This window comes from Paramormyrops kingsleyae, chromosome 1, assembly GCF_048594095.1.
Source record: "Paramormyrops kingsleyae isolate MSU_618 chromosome 1, PKINGS_0.4, whole genome shotgun sequence".
In the NCBI taxonomy this organism is placed as follows: domain Eukaryota; kingdom Metazoa; phylum Chordata; class Actinopteri; order Osteoglossiformes; family Mormyridae; genus Paramormyrops; species Paramormyrops kingsleyae.
In genome coordinates this window covers 76,296,666-76,316,816 of record NC_132797.1, presented here as the reverse complement: position 1 = coordinate 76,316,816, position 20,151 = coordinate 76,296,666, and the positions used below count along the sequence as shown (strand labels likewise).

At 41.1% G+C, this 20,151-nt stretch overlaps 1 long non-coding RNA gene across 4 annotated transcripts in view; it reads left to right on the top strand.

Moving 5' to 3' along the window:
* LOC111838237 (uncharacterized) overlaps window positions 1–16,001 on the top strand; it is a 37,470-nt gene extending 21,469 nt beyond the window's left edge. Inside the window, exons 4-6 of one of the 4 annotated variants that reach the window (XR_011982714.1) lie at window positions 12,184–12,822; window positions 13,089–13,280; window positions 15,374–16,001. This is a non-coding gene — a long non-coding RNA (uncharacterized lncRNA). Of the gene's footprint in view, window positions 1–12,183; window positions 12,823–13,088; window positions 14,766–15,373 lie in introns of those variants that run through there. The other 3 variants (XR_002836833.2, XR_011982719.1, XR_011982712.1) reach the window with 3 other exon arrangements.
* Window positions 16,002–20,151: the final 4,150 nt, after the last annotated feature.

Below are 20,151 nucleotides of genomic sequence, written 5' to 3'. Positions count from 1 at the left end.
AAAACGGGATAGATAATATTCTGTAAATGGTGCTGTTTCCAATCAGCTAAGCGCTTTGAAGCGTTTCTTTTTAGGGTTAGCCTTTAAAGGATGCTTTTCGCAAAAAACGAAACCTTGACATGCTTTCTTCCACGGGTTTGAACATTGATTTTATTGTTTTTGTAAAGTGCTTAATGCAGCCTTACCTCACAAGTAATTTAATATTTTATATATTAATGCTTGTATTTTTCTACAAAGAACAAGATAAGTCATCGGTTGAAACTGCGCTATTTCTGGTTTGCATAATGAGCGCAATATTCTGTTAAGTACAGCACTTGCATGGGGAAATAATTTACTACATTTTTATTTAATAATATTTCCTGTTTATAATGTCTACAGTAAAAAAATATATTTGCATATAGTGATGTTACGTATAAATATAAGCAACCAAAGACTGACTTACTTGTGCGATTGTTGCAGCTTTGATTTCGTCTTTTAAACATAATTACATTCTTTTTGCTAAATTATTTTGGTTGATTTGCGGGACAGGACGTCTTACATCATGGACCTCTTGGTTATCATTTTTGTCGTCTGTAGTGATCCATGTTGCTTTCATTACTCTCCAAAAACGTGTTTTATTTTTGAAGCCATAATTCTTTGTACTCCCCAGTGTTATGCGCATTATTTAATCATACAGATGCTATGCAGTGTTCTTTTAACTTAAACACTGCAGTGTGACAGATTCTTACATTATTGATATACGTGATTCTGAAACGTGTTTCATGCTGATACTGCGTCCTCGTGTTGCAAATGCATCGGAGTTCCCGGACAGGTCTTTCACGTTATAACTGAACGGTTTACAGAACGGTTCAAATTGTTTTAAAAAGGTGAATAATGATTCCTTTCCAGCGTAGATATATTTTATTGTCAATGTCTGGTCTTCAGTAGATAATGTCTTCGCAGTCACAGGGAACATCCGATTTGATTGTGAACAACTGCTTTCCTTACTGAAGTAGTTATAGACACGTGCCTTTTTCGACTTCAGCGGCGTAAGTAAGACATTTGGTGAAGCTCACCTGATCTTTCAGCGAGAGATTTCTGAAATGGTATTTGGGATCATGTTTATTATGAATACTGCTTAATATACATAAGTAAGAATTTCTTATATTTCTTACATTATCAAGTATAATCCGCGCAGGTGACGTCAGGTCTTCGTGAATATTAGGCCCAGTTTTTAGATGCTGAATATTCTTAAGGTATACAGGTATACAATTGTCCCATGATTTTTATGTATAAATATCTAGATTGTAGGCCATCCGCCACTGTTGTGCGTTTTGCGGTTGTTTCCTGATGCTTTTAAATAATCGCAGGACTACAAAGTGGCTGCAATAAATGTTTGCAAATGACTGAATGCAGATGGATTGAAAAAGATTACACACATGTGGTTCCCAATCTCACAATAGCCTCGAGGATGTAGAAATACTCAAGAACAAATCGTCAGTGGAATTCTTAAACTGACGCACTGTAGTCACGACGGATTTAGCAGTGAACCCCCTTAAAGGCGTAGGAAACGTATTTCCAGATCTCTAGCTTACTTAACATCCATAACCCTCCCACCTCACCGTGTTTATGCACCCCTCTTGTTTACTACTTTTGTATACAGATATTTTAAATCGGGATTTCTGTATGGTCGTAATATGACTGGAATGCCTCGTTTGAAGGCTCAGTAACTGACATGATTGGTGGTAAGTTATTTGACCAGACGTGTTTGACCACTCAGAGCATCTGACAAAAAGGTTATCCGCCTATTATTATTCGTTTCGGTCTTCTTGGAGAAAACAGCAACCTGTTAATCGCAGTGTAGTAGATTTTGCAAACTGCCGTATCTTGGTAGGGACTTAATCCGACCGGTCTTTCGATCACTTCGAAAAGACAACTTGCAGATACGGATTAAAACGTTTTAAATGTTGCATTCTTGTTTTTTCCTTTTGAAGTTTTAAATTTAAAATAATATAGATAAATTATGTCAGTCGACATGGGTAATGCGATTTAATATAACTCCAGGGAATTACAGCATTCAGACTTAACGGATGTGAAGTGTGCAGGATATGCAGCAATAGTCAAATGTATTCCTCAAATAGATGTTTCGTTCAGCCATCCGACAATATATCACAGATTAAATCTCTACTTAAATAAATACGTTGTTATTACCATGTATATAGGTTGTAACTTAAGACATTTTATAAGCCGGCGTAAAGGTAATCAATATAATATCGAGTTCTTCATCTCAAATTTAAGTTGACGTTAGTTTATTATCCTTAAAATATCCAATAAGAGCGAAGCGCTATTATGCAGCATCTTTATTTGACATTGGGAATAAAACTAAGTCTATTGAATACAAGAATCGCGAAACGCCGTTATGACGATATTGAAGAAACAATTAATCCAAGTTTCAAAAATGATAATTTTTTCCAAATGAAGAAGGAGCCATACAACGCATACGTCTTATTAACATGTTATTACTCCTGCTGTGTGCTGATTCTGTCTGCAAACGCCTGTTCGCTTGGATGCTGTTACAATTACAGAAACAACTGAAGTTCCGTGCTGAATATATGCATTTATTTACTTGTTAATTTAATAATTTATGGGGAGTTTCCCGCCTATTCAGCATATATTTGAAAGTAAGCTCTGCTCCTTATTTAGAAACTAATTAGTAACCGAGGTCTGCCTTACTTTCTATACCTCTCGTCATTGCAAAACTGATTTTTACCACATTTAATTACGAGTGACGTATTAACTTATTAAGTATTTAAATGTCCGTGTCTGGAGTGTAAATCACTTTTTATAATACTTAATATTCGTTAGGATTATGCTTACATTAACTTTAAAAAAAAAAAGAAAATGAAAATTGAGGAAAATGCATTTTTTAAATTATACTACAGAATTAATTACAAGAGAAAGGTCAGGGCGCGATACGTTATAGCGGAAACACCGCGCATTCACATCTGGCTGTGTAGTGTAAGGTAAGAGCTCCTCATAAACGCAGCACAAAGTGCGAAATCGTTCAGTAAGCAATGTGCTTTTTAAATAAAAAGTGTGTTAAGTTTTTAGATTTGGGGATGCATAAGAAGTCCCTTTATGCCTTTGTGTTTCCATGCACTTCTTTTGATACGCTTGAGTGGTGAGGGTACTTCATAAATGCCAGCTGCCGCTTTAAGAAATAATTGGCCTGAATTATTTCCCTTTCCTTAAACAACTGGCGTTGGTATCATTGGCCCCGGCTGTGCCGAGCGCAGCTCCCGTCTTACTTTAAAATGTATAGTAATGCGGCAACGGCCATGCATTCGATTTGCTGTTTATGGCAAAATTAAATAAAATGCCTTCTTTAAAAATTTTAGTTTAGTTTTTACTTAGTTGGATATTACACCACGATTAAATAAATAAACATGTAGGTGTACTGGGACCGCTTCTAAAATTATGCCTAAAGAAAAGGCAGTAATTTATCTACATCCTGTTTGAACAGCAGATGCACTGGCAAGAGCAATGAAATGTCGCTGGTTGTATGGTATTACGACGATTTACGTCCTCGTGCAGGTTATTAATAAAGAGAGCGGGGCGTTAAAAGCTGAGACGCCTCTCGTAGAATCCGGCGCCAGTACTGACATCGTTGCAGGTCGCAAACGAAATCTTATGTGCGGGTAAATGACGAGCAATCACCTCCAATCCTCATATGATAATTATCTGGAGTGATTCATATATGTCATTCTGTAGGGAAACGTGACGTTTGCAGATATTTTCTACGAAAATTACTGCATACATTGCAAAAAATAAACACGTTGAGTGAATTATTTTATGGCCCAAATGCAACTGTATGTGAACAGCTGTGCACATCTGAAGACGCGAACACTCTCCTCCAATCCTCATATGGTCATTTAGTGTATGTACGTTGCAGTTTGGTATCCAACTGAAGTGAAAATATCTTTTTAAAATGTAAGTTTTTAAAATTTCGTTATGATTTGTAAAATTTGCTTTGAACTGTTTCCATTTACCTCACTCTGAAGCGGAATAGTATAGTTCCTTCTGTTTAGTTAGTCATCTTTCCAACAGAATCATTTTCTAAAGCTTCTTTCTAAGCCGGACTTGGCTCCTTTCATTTCCAAAGGCTACCTACCGGAGTCTTTACGGGACTGTGACTGAATCTAATGTCGTTCACGTGATGGCGTGGCTCCGTTTGGGATGCTTGGATGTTTTCAGTCATTCGTATGGCGTTCAGGTAGATGTTTACAGAGCCATCCTACAACTAATAATACATCTTCATATTTTATGGAATATTCTACGTATATCAGTAGCTTATGATCTCGTTATAAAATATTTTGGAGGTTTTTTGTTTCTTTGGTATTTAGTGGTTAAAAAATAAAAAATAGTTGGAATGAGGCTAATGTTATGGCTTGTTGCATAATGTTTTCTGTGCACGTTAAAACGAGAGGGGTTACATGTAGGACAGATTAAAACCACATAGCAGGTTCACTTCAGCAGCATGTAAATCCACGAGAGTCCTTTGGGTTGCCTTAAGTCAATATGCTGTCTTCCCATGGTATCTGGACTGGCAAAGCAAGCACAGCCTCTGTGGTATGCAGTGTGCAGAGTACCGGCCTCTGTGGTGTGCAGTGCGCAGAGTGCCGGCCTCTCAGTGTGCAGTGCGTAGAGTGCCGGCCTCTGTGGTGTGCAGTGCGCAGAGTGCCGGCCTCTCAGTGTGCAGTGCGTAGAGTACCGGCCTCTGTGGTGTGCAATGCGCAGAGTGCCGGCCTCTCGGTGTGCAGTGCGCAGAGTGCCGGCCTCTCTGTGTGGATTTCTCTGCCAGCATAGAAGGATCCAATGGCATCTCTGTTTTGATTTATACTCATGTGTGTAAACATTGCAGTAGATGAGAGTTTAGCTGAGTGGATAGAATGCTTTACCGAGGTTTTTTATCAGCTTAATTGGCACTACACTGTCTCTGAGCACTATCTCAACAAATGGCGTGTCTTTCTGACTTGTTCCTTCACTGGGGGTGCTGCATTCAGTGCTCTGTGCTCATGTATCTGCAGCCATCTCAGGCAGGTTGTACAAGGTTAAAGGCAAAAAAGGCAAATATTTATAAGGTTCAATTAAATCCTACATGGCAAGAGGACATGTTACCCTGTTAACCTCAGCAGTCTTGATGTATAATTTTTTTTTATTCAAATTTTTGCTCATTTTATAAGTGCTATTAAACATGATATTTAAAAGACTAATACTATTGAAATTTAGGGCAAATTGATTAGGAAAATACAATATATTGATAGTTCTTTAGGGAAATCGAAGATGGATGCTTGCTTGCTCATATGTGCAAACCTCCAACATGCACACACCTATGGCCGCATATGTGTATGCTGACACACAAACACGCATTCTCGTACACACTTTCACACACACACTCGTATATTGCATCACACAGCTAACCAGTATGGACTCCCATTTAAAAAAATATGTGCCAAGTCCTTATGCCCCATAGCGCCCCCAGCGTCATTGTGTTCTGCTGCTGAAGTCCCTCCAGGGAGCATCCTGGTGAATTAAGGACCTCACCTTACAAATGCCTGAACCTGCTCTTACAGGCAGCCGGGTAGCTGTGGCGGCCCTAATGAGGCGTGACAGAAGAGCAGCTTGTTGGTGTTTTCAGCTAATTATGACTCCTCAGTCTGCATTTTGAAGATCCCTGCACTGTATGTCTCTAACTGGGCTACAGCAACTTGAAACAAAATTGCGCTTTAAATTTTACACATTAGATGCAGAACCGTTTATTGATCTGCAGATCCTTTGAGACAATGAAGGGTCCAGACCCATCGGAAAACTCCACCACGGTAGCTGGCAATTCCACATTATGGCCAGTTCAGCATTGTGACCAGTTCATCTGCCTTGTCAGTCTCAGTGTTTCATCATGAATCCTCTAGTGGCTCTTGCTTCTCATTGTTCCAAAACTGGCACAAGCATAGAGCTGAAAGCGATATGCACTGGTCTTTGAAACTTTGATAGATTTTGCAGATGTGTTGGCTATTTTTAATAGTTTGTCACACTTTTTACAAAATTACTCAATTAAAATATAAGTAACAATGATATTGCCTGATTCCTCTATGCATGTGAAAACATTTTTAAATACAGTAAAAACACTAGTATTCATGTGCAGTCCTGGTTAAGGCAAAGTTTTCTTGATGACATCCGAATCCTTACACCCTGTCTCTTGGGAAATAAGAACAAACAGCACAGTAAAGTGTGAATCAATACCTTGTAAGATCATTTATGAAAGGCAATCAGAGGTGCTGTTTCTGTTTGCTCAGTCTACAGGTGACGGCATCATGCATTTCTTGGCCTTGCCCATAGTGCACCTGAATAAGGAGAAGTCCCGGTGTTCTGTAACAGAGAAAATAAAGAATCTGGTCCATAATGATTTTCTGGTTTATTGCAGGACACAGCTGATGAATTCTGTACAGCACCAATGTATAAACTGTTATATATCAGTACCAGTTGATCTATCAAATAATAGAACATATCTCTGTTTAATTAAAACATATTTTGGCAGCTGTCAAATGGCCTTTTCCATTCCGTAGCAAATGCTGTGTATCCTTATGTTATTTTATGTTATTGTATAGAAACAGTGTTTCAAAAAACCCGGATAGTATCCTCTGGTGTGCAAAGCCTGGCAGAGCAGAGCTGCAGAAGCTGCTGCTTGTAGCATAAATTCATTTGGTTAATATGGAGATGTATCAAACCGTCCCTGGCTGAAGATCCCCCAGCATGTTAACAATGCCTTTAGAGACCAATGCGCTTTTCTTAAGTGTCCATTTAAGCGTGTGCTATCTGTACTGTTATTACAGTCTAAGGGTCTCTTGTGTCAGTTAGAGACTGCAAAGCAATTTGACATGACCACAGCCAGGCTTTATATTGCAAGCTACACTTGCTCTGTCGTGCAATTAAATTGTGCTTTTTTTTCCAAGTTGTCTTTTCTACAGTAGTTAAAAGAATGTTGTTTCTGTAATGTATATAGGGTGATTTATGCATTCTTTTTATGAACAAGAAGTCACCAATAGCTCTGCTCATTAGGATTAATTAGCCACATTATACAGAGTGGCAGCACTGATTAAGAGGCAGTGGAGATGATGCGGGGTCCGCAGGCAAAAGCGGCCAGGCTTCTTAGGTCTTTGGTTACTCCTGTCTCCAGGGTGGTGGGGGCCAGAGGCTGGGGGCCAGAGGGTGGGGCTCCATCTGTGGATGGGTTTCTGAGCAGAACCACCAGTCACTTCCATCTGTCATGCTGTGTTCTGTCCCCTTGGGCTCAGGCATTGACTAGCGGATTAGATCTTTGCCACTGTGAGTCCCCTTGAGTGAGACCAGAACCGGCCACATGTTGTAATGGCCACATAAAATGGAACCTTCTAGAGAGCCATCATCCTAACCCGAGTAACACAGAATGCTGTGAAATGTTCTTAAGTCGTACCAGTGAAAATCCCTGAAAGTCACGCTTTGTGTAAACTCCTGAGCCCTCCTGTGGTTGACTTGCTGCCCCTGTGGTAGCAGCTGAAGGGAAAAGGCTGGAGCGTGGGGGCCACGCACCTTGCTGCATGTGGTGGGGGTGGGGGCCTTAACACTGGGCTGCACCCTGGCTGTGTGTGTGTACACTGCACCGCGCGGTTATCTGAGAAACAATTAGGGAGCACCCTGGGGCCGTGTCTTCTGGCGAGGGGCTGGCTTTGAAGGCCCAGAGGACTCCTCCTCATCTCTCCTATGTCCTCATTTGTCCCAACAGGATCCCTTCCAAGCCCATCACTGGGCACTATTCCATGGGAGGCAGTGAATTTCAGGCTGCTTTTCTCTCTCTTTTTCTTTTTTCCCCTTTCTTTCCCCAAACCCCTGAAAGAAGCATAGAGACCATCTTGTTAAGGGAGGGGGATGCTATGTAACGCTCCACAATCAAACTACCTGTCATAGCATTTGGCTTTCTAGCTCCAGAATGGTAAATTTGCTGTGACACGTGAGGTAGGGCTTTATTTTGAGCTGTGTGCCATCAAACACGACCTGAGACACAAAGTGAAGAGATAGCGGTTGCATACGGCAGAGCTGTCATATTTCAGCTATTTGTCAGAGTGGTCGTCAGGCTTGTATATTTGAAATTATTTCACTTTAAACACCATAGGTTAAAATTTCTCTCTTGCTTGATATTTTGATATGTCCTCGAGTGATGCTTTTTTTTTTTTTTTTTAAATCTAGTTCTGAAATAATTCTTCAATGTTATTTTAATCATAGCAAAAAGGCCTTAGTGTAGAGAATTCATATGTTCTTAGTCACTGTTGGTGGGTTCAGAGCAAAATGCAATCTTCAAAGTCCGACTGTAAAGTAAGATGGAATGTAGCCTACACCTTATATAGCTGTATGCGTGTGTTTTCGAAAATGTTACTCAGTTTTGGACGGCAAGAACTAATATCATAATGGCTATGGAGTGGAGATTTTATCCCAGCAAGCCATAATTTATGCCTAAAGCAATAATTCAGCTTAATTAGTACAATTAATTTATAAATGTTCATTTGTTACACTAAAATAGAAAATATATGTTGTATAAAAACAAAGATGTGTATTCCATCTACTAAATGAGACATTTTTATAACTGATCAAAGTAATTGCACAAAATGCGCAGCGACCATCTCAGACATATGAAAAAATCCCATCACAAAATTAGAAAAAAAGGCAAAGTACACGGCTTGATGCCTCAGAGCTACGCTCCGACCTAAAGTTGTTTTCCCGAAAATTAGCCGATTGACTAATGGTGTAAATGCTGTTAATTAGCAGTGCAGAAGCCCAAACAGGCTTTTTTGCCTGTAACTAATAAGAAATCAATTAGCTAATGAATTGGTCATTACGTGAAAAGCTAATCTTAGCCGGGCTATTTTTTTAATGATTTTGCCTATGATCCTGCCTAATTGCTGTTGTCATACAGCGCTCTCAGCTTTCAGCATGCCTAATGAAGCTTCATTAGATCATAACTGGCACTCTTGGAAGATTTAGAGGCAAACCTGCTTCCCAATTATTTTTAATTGCCAGACATTCGCACAAACAAGTGCTGCACCTTGCTGAACAGGGGATCCGCCTGGCAGCGCCCGCGTCTCATTCATTACCTCATTTGAAGCGATTAGAGCATAGCACAGGGTGCTTGTTCTGTTGCCTCTGTTTTTTTCCTTCTTTCGTTCTTTTTCTCGTAATGTGAAGAGCCCATCATTTGAAATCAACCTGTGGGTTATTGTACTCGCTGTCTCTTTGATTTGTGCCGGGGAGAGAGGCGCGTCTCTCAGCACGCGCGCGGCCGCCCCAGCCCATGTCACACACGCTGTCTGTGTACCTACCTGGGCATGTGTCAGCTGACGAAAACAAAAGAGAAATTACTTCCCTCCCATCCATGAATAATTAAGAACAGACAAAAGACTTTTATTTTATTCTTTTTTTTTGTCTAGTAAACCAGCCTCTTGTTTTCCAGGTTCTTCACTAATGTGATGAAGGAATGCTTCACTGCCAGAGCTTAAGGAGCTACATTCCCCACCATGTTTTCAGTTAAACTCTGTATAATATCTACAAGGGCCCAGTGTTAAATGTATTCTGAAGAAAATCGGGTATAAATACCAATCTCTCTCATATATTTCATGCACCTTTCTGATCCTGAATGTTTACAGTATTTTGTTTATCTTTGATCACCTAAATACCAATTTGATATTACATTGCTACGGACCATGAATTCTTCTGCTTACTCTGCTTTATGCCAGCTTCTCATTAAAACCTCATAGTAGCTCTTTAGTGGATTTTTTTGGCCTGTGGCCTCAAACAGATCGCAGTCCTGCCTGCGATCATTTTTGCGTGTGATGCTTCTTAGAATGAATCATGAACAGGGCGCAATTTTATCTCGGTTTACTGTGAACAGGCCAAACGATGTCAGTTTTGTTCTGTTCAGCGGCCGCTTCTCCCAACATTCTGGACACTTTGGCCAACTACTTCCTATTGACAAATGTGTCAGGCGAGTACATATTCTTCCCATCCCAGTAGTCCTTCTAATATGCTTGCGAGGACTTGCCAAAATGCCTCGCCTTTGAGGCAGTTAATCCCGGAAATAACAGTGAAAGTGTGCTGCGGCCAGAGATGTAATTCATGGCAAAGCCAATCACTCTGCAGAACTGTGCTGGGCGACTGCAAGCGAAGGGCTGGACCCACTTCATGGAGTTGCTTGTTTTTGATGATGGATGAATGGCACACCAGATGTCTATCAATATTTAGTAGTAAACATCTCAAATGTGCATCAGAATGTGTCAGTTGGGAGAGTGCAGTTTGACATTGGCACACCTGTGTTGAAAAAAGACATACTTGTTTTCTAGTGCACTTGGCACTCTTTTAACTTTAGGGTTTACCTCTTACAGCAATTATGCCTCTGCTTCAGTGGGGTATGTGAGCAATACAAGTACAGTTGCCCTATTTAAAACAGACAATGCTTTTGAAATGGAATTCTTGGTCACACAACATTTCCATCAATGATTTAAATCTACTGTTCCACAAAAATACACTAAATGGTACATTACACACATCATTATGAAAATAATACTGATGTAAATATTTTTACAAATATTTTGTGTATATAGACACTTTTATTGTATGTTGTTTATATAAATCCATATGTTTTGTTTGCACCTTTTACATTCTATTTAAATCTTGGTTTTAAATTCTTGATTTACTCAATCTAGGTAACTATCTATGTAGCTTTATTGTAAACAAATTATATTTCTGGTCTAAATTAGCCAACGGAAACAACATCCAGAAAAAGGTCATAGATTAAAAATCTGTTTTATATTGTGTTTTTCTGTTTCTCAAATTCAATAAAGGAGACAAAATCCAATTACTCCATGCATAATTTAACCTTATGATGCGTAGACGAGCATATGCTCATTCATGCAATTGAATCATTTGAAATGTACACAGTGGGGCTCTCGGTCTGCCAAGACTGCAGCGGCGGAAGCTGTGTGTGTCTCGCAGCCGTGCGCTGACCACGAATGTTGCAGCACGCTTTCTGCGCGGTGCATGCTGACATTTGATGTCAGTAATGTGGTTTGTTTTTTATTGAATATGCAAAAAAATCCATTTGAATTAAGTATGTTCTTCCACCTTTTGTTTATATTCCGTTTGAAGTAGAGAGGTTTGTTTTCGGCTAAGAATGCGTATGATTAGAATTCATATTATTATATTCTCTCCACATCTGCCCTGACACTGTAATTAAGCTGAATTTATGTGGCCCAAGAAAAATGTAGCCAAAAAAGCATCTCATAAAAATAATTATTAGCAATTTATTAAGCCCATGTAGAATGAGGATCCAAAGAAGGATCCCCCTTTACAAAGTGCACTTGATCTTAACCAGACGCAGCATATCCTGGTAACTGTGCTCGTAGATCTTGACAGAACTTAAAACCATAAGGCTGTTTAGTTTCATGTCCCACTTGACATGGAATTGGGCTCAACGAGTGTTACTTCATTAGTGTCTTGGCCTTTGCTCATTTTGAGAGTTCAAGAAACATCACTTGAGCCCTGAGTCCTCTCTCCTGCTTCATGTGTGGACATCTGCTCACAGGGAAGGGCGACATGTTGCCAGGGACGTACTCTATCTCCTCGCTGATATTATGTAAATTGAATTTGTTAATTCAGAGCCCCTGTTTCACAAAATCTGCCACCAACACCTGCCACTGTTTCAAGTGCAGGGACAAAGATGCAGTCTGACACCGTCTTCATTAAATAAACAAACGAGGTTCCCCACGACAGCCTTTGGTGGAAGGCACCATCCATTCTTGTACATTTAGATCAGTAAAATTGAAAATGACAGGGAGAAGTTTTATTTGTCTGTCTCCAGACACACAGGGTGAAGATGTGGTGTTTTTTCTGGTCTTCAGTTCCACAGCCAAGGACGGTTACTAATGTATTTTTTAGCTATAGTTCTGCAATCAAAGATGCCCTTGTGGCCTTCTGATACATCATCTAAATTTTATAAAGATTCTAACAAGGAAGTCTACTAGAATACCACTGAAAAGCAGAATATCTATTTGCTTTTAACTTTGACATCTTTTCTTTTTGTCTGTCTGTCTCTTTTCTCTTTCGGTTATTATCTCCTCTCAGGATCAAGACTGCGTATGGCACAGCATCATACAATGGGCAGATATTGCAGGCACATCGAAAAAAAGCCTTAACTCTGAAGTGTGCAAAATAAAGTCAAGACATTATGAGAGAGACTTTTCTGATGCACTCCAAACACGCACGTCAAGTATGTGTAATGCATCCGTGCTGAATGCTAACATAAAATTTTGAAATAGACAAGGGAAATCTAAAAAGCTGGTGAGCTTCTCGTTAATGTGAGGAAAGCTTTGCACTTGAAGTTGTTGCATGGCTTGTGGAATTTGGGGTTATGGTCTACATATTGGCACAGTCCTCTTTTTTTTTTTTTTTTGCTGCGAGTCTATGCCAAACCATTACTAATGTTTTTACCAAAAGGAATGAACAAACCGTTTAAACACACAAGGACATTAACACTCTGTTAACAAGGGCTAATGACGGGTCCTACATCCAAGACCCAACCTGAACAATTCAGGCCCTGACTACGGCATGGTGGAGACTCTCCTTTGAGGTGCAGTAGGCAGGAGATCGTAGTTCTGGTTCCCATAATGAGGGGGTGCAGTATTCAGCCTGCGGAGACCAGACAGCATCTGTCCAGCTAATAAGGAAATGGCTCCTTTTTCTGTATTTTTTCCTATTTTATAGGTATGGAATCAGAAATGCACAAAGATTATATATTTATGAACATATTTGTGTGTGTACTATATATCGTACTTAAAACTTCAAGCTAATAGAAAAGCAGAGTAAAATATGATGAAAAAGTAAAAGTGATTTTTGTAGTAAAACAGCAGTTACTTCTGGCAGAACCACATTCATCATCATTCTTATGCGGAAATATTTATTATTTGTGATGTCTCTACTTCCGTGGACATAATTTTGATGATTTAGTTTTTGGTTGTTCTTTTTTCAAGCACCACAAATGCCTCAGCACAAATCAGTGAAGCACTTTAAGAAATAAGGACAGCACCTGCATATATTCCCAGATTGTATAAATAATGACCTACTCTAATGGCTGAGCTAGGAATTCCTGCTGCTTTTAGCCAGTCCAGATCTCTCAGCAGTTTCGATCCTTTTCTCCTACCTGCACCAAACCGCTGGATTTGGTGAGTGTATTTAAATTTTCATGTTTGCTAAATACAAGTGAAAAAACTCAAAGCATTCTTTGACACACCTCACAAAGAGGAGATGATTTTAGGGCTGTTTGTTGGGTTTATAGCTCAGGAATGACTGTGGTTCCCCTAACCCCCATTTCACTATAGAATCCCCACACCCTTCTTCAGTCATTTCCATAACTGCTCCTGGCTGTCTGGCTACTGCTATTTTAAATGCACTTGAGCTAAATGCCCTGTCACATAATTTGAGTTTTTCTCCAAATTGTCCTACGTTTACCTAAAGGCCATGTTTGAAAACAAATGCCCATTACGATGGAGTCCACCTCAGCGTGCAGAACTTTATGTCCTGGGCTGAGGTCATTGACAGCTTGATGTGAGAGAGGTCAATTGAAATAACAGGTCTGGGCATTAGTATAAATGCATTGCTGTATTTCACTTTGGAAGGGGAAGCCAGGAACACTGAGTCTGGTGCGAGGCAAAGGCCGACACTGCCTGCGTTCAGTAATGAGAACGGCGGGCTGCACGCTGCTAAAATCTGTAATTATAATTACGACTTCTCGCCTTATTCCCTCTACTGAATATTGTATATTGTCATTCAGGTGGTTAGTTACTAAGGTCTTTATGGTGAATATTTTACTTAAAATTCCCAGTATAGGAAAGTTAATGATTAGTAACACCCTGTCAGTGGTTGCGCAGTAACCGGGATGAGTAGAGTGCTCTCAGCCAAAGATTTAAGTTAGAAGTATTTGTTAATGTATGTCTTAGTTGTGCTATATGATGGCACTGTATGAATTTATAAAGAAAGATGAATTGAAATTTCTGTGTTATATTATAATCTATCGTTTCCCCTTGAGCAGATCCTTATACTTTCAGGGGACCATTGCTGCTTTTTTCAAGCCAGAGTTTGATCACAGAGCAGCGTGAGTCTGAAATGTGTGATGAGTGACAGAGAACATCTGGAAAATCCAGAAGTGACCATGTTGCAGACTTTCATGCAAGCCTTTGATAAACAGAGTTTTTTGTTCTCTTAGAAAACAGGGATTAGGTGAATCACATCAGATGAATTCTACATAGAGGGTTTTGATTTATTTCCCTGCAGTCTTTCAAACCTTTTCTCGCCCACCAATAGGTGATGCTGAGGGCCACTGACAGTCATTAGTTCTCCCTTGTGTTTGTTCATACACACCTAATATAATCTGTGGCGCATTGAGGTTGAGCTCAGTTTTAATTTTTTATGTCTCTAAAAAAGAACATGCCATAGGTTTATGAAGGGGAATTGGACATTATACCCACATCACATTCCAGTGATACTTGCGTGTTATCCAAGCAAACGTCAGATACTTCTTTGATTCGCAATGTTCTATCACTCTGGTGTAATCATATCTGTTTTGGCATTATTTTTTGATAACTGCTGTATGAAGTTTGTATGTTTATTACAACCATACATGTATATGTAATAATAATTTGCTATTTAAAATAAAGGAAAATTGCTTGAAAGGCAAATTAAGGAATAATAGCTACTATTGTAATATTTTTCGAATTTAAATATCACCGGAAGGTCTTGGTTTTTTAAACACAGGTAGAGGGTTTGATTTGTTACTTGAATATATTGGCAAATCTGCCCATCCCTGTAGCCCTAACAGCTCGACCCAGACGCCTGGCGACTGTTTCCGCTGCTAGCCCCACGCCTCGGAAATATAAGCACATACGGTTAAATATTCTCTAGCGTAATCTCACGTGTCACTCAGCCTACACCTTCACAAAGGTTATGCGTATTAACGCCAGTCAGGGGAGTCCCCAAAGCAGGCTTCCCCATAGCCACTTGCCTTTAAAAGTTCCATCCGAGTGAAGTGTCAGAGCCAGTATGAAGATACAAACGGGATCGCAAACCGCATCAATCCGCTGCTGACTCCCGCCACTTTGATCTGATTCTATTCCACGCTTTATGATGCATGAAGCTGTCAGATTAAGGGCTGTTCAAAAACCCGCTATAGCTGTAGAGCCTGACAGCGCGTGTGATGGATTACAGACAAAACAAAAGGGTTTATCACCTTCACTGCAAACGATTCCATCGTTTTATATAGGTATGGGAGGAGAACAGCCACCGCTCAACGGTCGAGAGTGGTGCAAAGGAAACCTGCGACATTGAGGAGCTCCCCCCTCTGACAGTGGCGGACGTGAATTGCAAAGCCCCAGAGTCGTCTGCCGTTTGTCCAGGGACAGGCTCAGTTGACTTTGTACCTGCTGTGTATGGAAAGACACTGAAATATTGTGCCTTAGACACTGTAATAAGGAAGGAAATGCTTTTTTCCCCCAGCATTTTGTCGCTAAGCTCTAAATGCTGGCATTATTGATGTCCTGATTTATATCTTTCATGCTGAGCACATTGTGGTGATCTGAAGCAAATACCAAAATACCAAATACGCTATCGCCGTACACAGCGGTTCCTCCCGTCGAACTGGGACGTGTCCACTAACAGGATGTTGCATAATGCCATATGTGTGACTTCAAGGGAAGACTATTTTCAGATTTTGAAATGTTCTTCTGCTAACAGAAGTACCAGAGAAAGCTGCTCAGAGAAGCATTATAACCATAATAATTCAAATGATACAGCGTGTTATGTGGTCTGACTCTCATCCAAGGAATAGCAGATTATAAAATGTTTTATTAGTTCATGTGAATAGCTTTCTTCTTCACTCCTCAGCTGGGCGAGACATCTGTTATTTAAATAAAGGTTTTTAAAAGCAATGAGCAGGGAGGAATTGTTATTCCACATTGTTCAGCTGCTGACAGAAATTGTGCAGAGTTTAGAAATCGCTGCACTGAATTCAAATGACGGGGGAGATAATGAGATCGTTTGATGTGACGTGTTATGAGGGAGCGATCTCACAAAGGCAGTCTGCTGCACTAAGCAGCCACGTTACAGGTCAGATTACGACACACGGCGGCGCCGGCTCTCTCTGCTGCTGCTCTGCCAGCCTCTGTCAGCGCTAATGCCGTAAACATCACTTCCTGCTATGGGGGGAATTATAACAAAGAAGCTGTGAACGCTCCACACTGTGTTTGTTTATCACAGCAATATATTTAGTGAGCTGGAAATTAGCAAACAAGACACTGGAGACATCAGTTAGTGAATGTCTGTGTGTGCGCGTGTGTGTGCGCGTGTGTGAGTTTCTGTCGTCATTCACGGCCATTCACACTGCAGACCCTGTAGTGAGACCAGCAGAGGAGCACATGGGGTTGTGGACCATTGCAGCTGATGGAGAGATCACGACACACCAGCATAATGGCACAAAAAACAGCATTGCAAAAACTGAGCTGGGCTCCTTGTCCCGCCCATTCACAGTGGGACAAAGGGCAGCGGCTTGGGTGAGGAGCAAGACCGTGGGAGGTGTTAGGGAGGAGGAACATTTTAATTTGGAAAAACAACAGGAAGAGACGGGGTCACTCTATTAATGTAAAGAGAGCCTCTCTTGATAGGGACTGACTACTGTTCTGGGCTTGGCTAAGCTATGGCTAACCCCCCAAAAAGCCCCCCCCCCCGCCCCTCTCACTTTCCTGGCTTTTGGCTCCTGCTGATTAGCAGTGACAGGCCTCGGCATCCCTCCTGGGAACCAGAGGACGTCTCATGACTGGATTTAGATAGAATGATCTAATGGGGTCACACTTTAAGTCAAGAGTCTATTAATAAGAATCAATAAATACGCCATAAGAGATGCGGAAGATGACAGCAGACGCCGGAGCATTGCAGTGCAAAGGGGGGTGGCAGTGAGACAAAGTGTCCCACATCACAGGTCCGTCACATGTGTCCCCAGCCCCATATTACAGGCCTGCCCCTCCTACCTGGCTGTTTTCGCCATGGCCTGTTGAAGCATTTGTGAAGTGAAGCACACTGCAGGATGGCCTGTTGTAGCATTGAGAAGTGAAGCACACTGCAGGACATTGTCCTGTCTCTGCCACGCATTAATGAACTCTAATTCCCACTGAGTTCTGCTTAAATTTTATGCACATTTTTCTCGACTGAAATTGGGACTTTTGGTTCAATTTTTTTTAAAAGTGCCTAATTGTTATCGTTTTACTTTGCTACTTAAAAATATTTTAGCATGCATTACTCCAGAAATACGTTTTTAGAAACCGTTTCTTTGCATATGTACTAGATTCCAATGCTGAACTGTCCAGTTCTAACAAAGTAAATCTCTTTTCTTTTGACACTAAAGGACATTTATGCTGTGTTAGATCATACCTCCAGTGTCGGCCGGACAGGTGAACCTTGCTCTTTGGGCCTGTAGCTTTGTGCCCAGACCTAGGCTTTGATGAGGCCTGTGTGGCTAGCAGAATGTTCCCCATCACAGAGCTCTCAGGGGGTGGATGCGGGTCGCAGGGAGACGGCTACCTCCCGTTTGACGGCATTGGGTGCTCGCTAATTTGAGGTTGCCGTGGGACAGTGAAATAAACCCAGGCCAGCCGATCTGTGTTTGCCTCGCGCCCTGGGGAGCTGGGGTAATTGAGTATGCTCACTGTGCCAGTGTAAAACCTCTTTTACAGGGTGATAAAAATAAGCAAAGACCAGCTGTGGGTTCAGTGTGGTGTGTATTAGCGAAAGGCCTTCTATTTGACTCAGGAACCAAAATTTTCATTTATTTGTGCCTTTTTCCACATGGAGTTTACAGGCCTGCATTTGTGGGATGTGGGTAAAACCAGGATTCCAAGTCGATGGTCAGCATGCAGTTCTGATAAAGCCCGGATATGCCCCGTGTGTAAGTGCAGAGGGTCCAGCGACCAAAGGTGGCATTCGAAAAGTGCGTTTATTTCCAGCCATCTGCCACCGTTAAATAGGTTTGCGGGAGTGTGTGCGTGTGTGCATGCATGTGTGTGACCCTTAGTGTACAGTGGGATCTCATCTAGATGGAGCGTGCTCTGATGTGAAGCATATGATATTACTTATGTGGGCATGAAAGCAGTCTGTTTTAATATCAGACACTTTCCTTTGTGGAATGTCGGGGTCACCAGAGGTCACAGCCAGGCCAATGGGACACAGCAATGGCCATAAAATGTTAGCCGATGTTAGTCTCCTACTTCTGCCCCTTTAAAGATTGTAGTAAATAATTATAAATTTCCTGTGTAATGGTCATGAAACTCAGCCGTGTGCTTCATAGGCTACTTGACACACTGGGAAAGAATAAAAAGCAACTTAAAGGAAGACAGATGGGCCAATCAGCTTTGTGTATAATAGCCCACCTGTCTGTCAGAGCCACCAGGGAATCGTCCAAAAAACACTAAAGGAATACCGATAACAGTCACAGAAACCATAAAACGTGTAATTTGAAAACAGCAGGCATCGATTATGACTCCAGTACAAATTTTGTTACTGCAACATAAAAACATATTTCCTGGCTTTCATTGTGTTTGTTACAAATGCACAAAAAATTTGAGAGCGGCAGCGTTGTGGGAAGCGGGGTGATGTGCTGCAGATAGGCATATTCTCCGTATTCTCCAGTCACGCTGCTCTCTTCTACTCTGCATTTGTATCAATGTAATGATGTAATAAAAATTCATGATGTGAGCATGTTAACCACATTACCCAGTCTCCTGAGTTTCATGACATGAATAAAAAAAAACTCATTTTGATGCCTAATTATTTTCGGTCTTGACAGCCTGAGAGCACTACAGCGGCCAGTGTATTTCAGGTCATGATAGCTTCCTAGTCGCTACAGAGCGAGAAGCGCAGCCCTGATCATCAACAGACATGAAAACATCCCTGGAACGCAACTGCTTTGAGAATCTCTTACTACTGTTTGGTTCAACACGTTTTCTAGCATAAAACTGACTCCGAGTTTGAAGCTGCTTCTCTGTAAATGCCTTGATTATCATTTGCCTCATATCGTCATGATTAAATTTATTATTTCATGCTGTCAGTGCTAAAGAAATCATGTTTTGATTTTGAACAAAGGTGCATCGCTTTCTGTGCAGCAAATGTAGCGTCTGATTAAAATTCACCCAGACAGTGTCTATTTAGAGTTGTTGTCAGAGCACTCACTGAAAACATTTTGTATACTTATTTATTTATTTGTTTGTTTATTTATTTAGCAGCTCATTAGATGAGTTCATCCGAACAACAGTTTTGTGCTTGACCAATTTATACAGCTGGGTATTCACTGCAGCAAGTCTGAGCTTCCTGAATGAGACCCGTGCTCAAGGGTAACCCCTTGGGTAAATGTAAATGTCCATTTCTAAACCACTACATGCCACACACTGACATGCACCCCCCCCCCCCCCCCCCAACCATCCAGGGGGGGGGGGCAGGGACACTGCCAAGACTTGGGACCTTTCCTTGCTCTGTGCTGTGTAAGAGAAGAAAAAAAGTTCCTGGTGCATTTTTTATTTTGTACACTTATGAATTTTAGAGTCGAGGCTGGACTGAATAATAAACCACCAGAATAAAGGTCCACTTTCTTAAGCACTAGATGCCACAAGTTGACACGTTCCCCACCAAGAGACAGGGACAGGGCTGTCGCCATCTCGGGATTGCTCCCTATCCGGGAAACGTGATTTCCATGTGCCTGAGTTTCTTCACTTGCCCTAATGGTTCCTCTGAAATGTTTGTTATCCATGCTAAGTGGTGACTCTTTAACATTTTGGTGGTGAGCTGTCAAGGCTTTGGAGCCTGTTGGATGATATCCACTAGATATGGGGGAGGGAAAACGTCCTTAGCACCATCCAACAACCTGCTTATTTTCTGCCCTTATGAGTCTTAGAGACGGAGGCCTGAATAATGACTATATGCTACGTGAGCATGTTTTCATGTGTGGGTGGAATGCCAGAGCCCGGTTCTGTGTCTGCTGTTCTAACCATTACCCCGGCT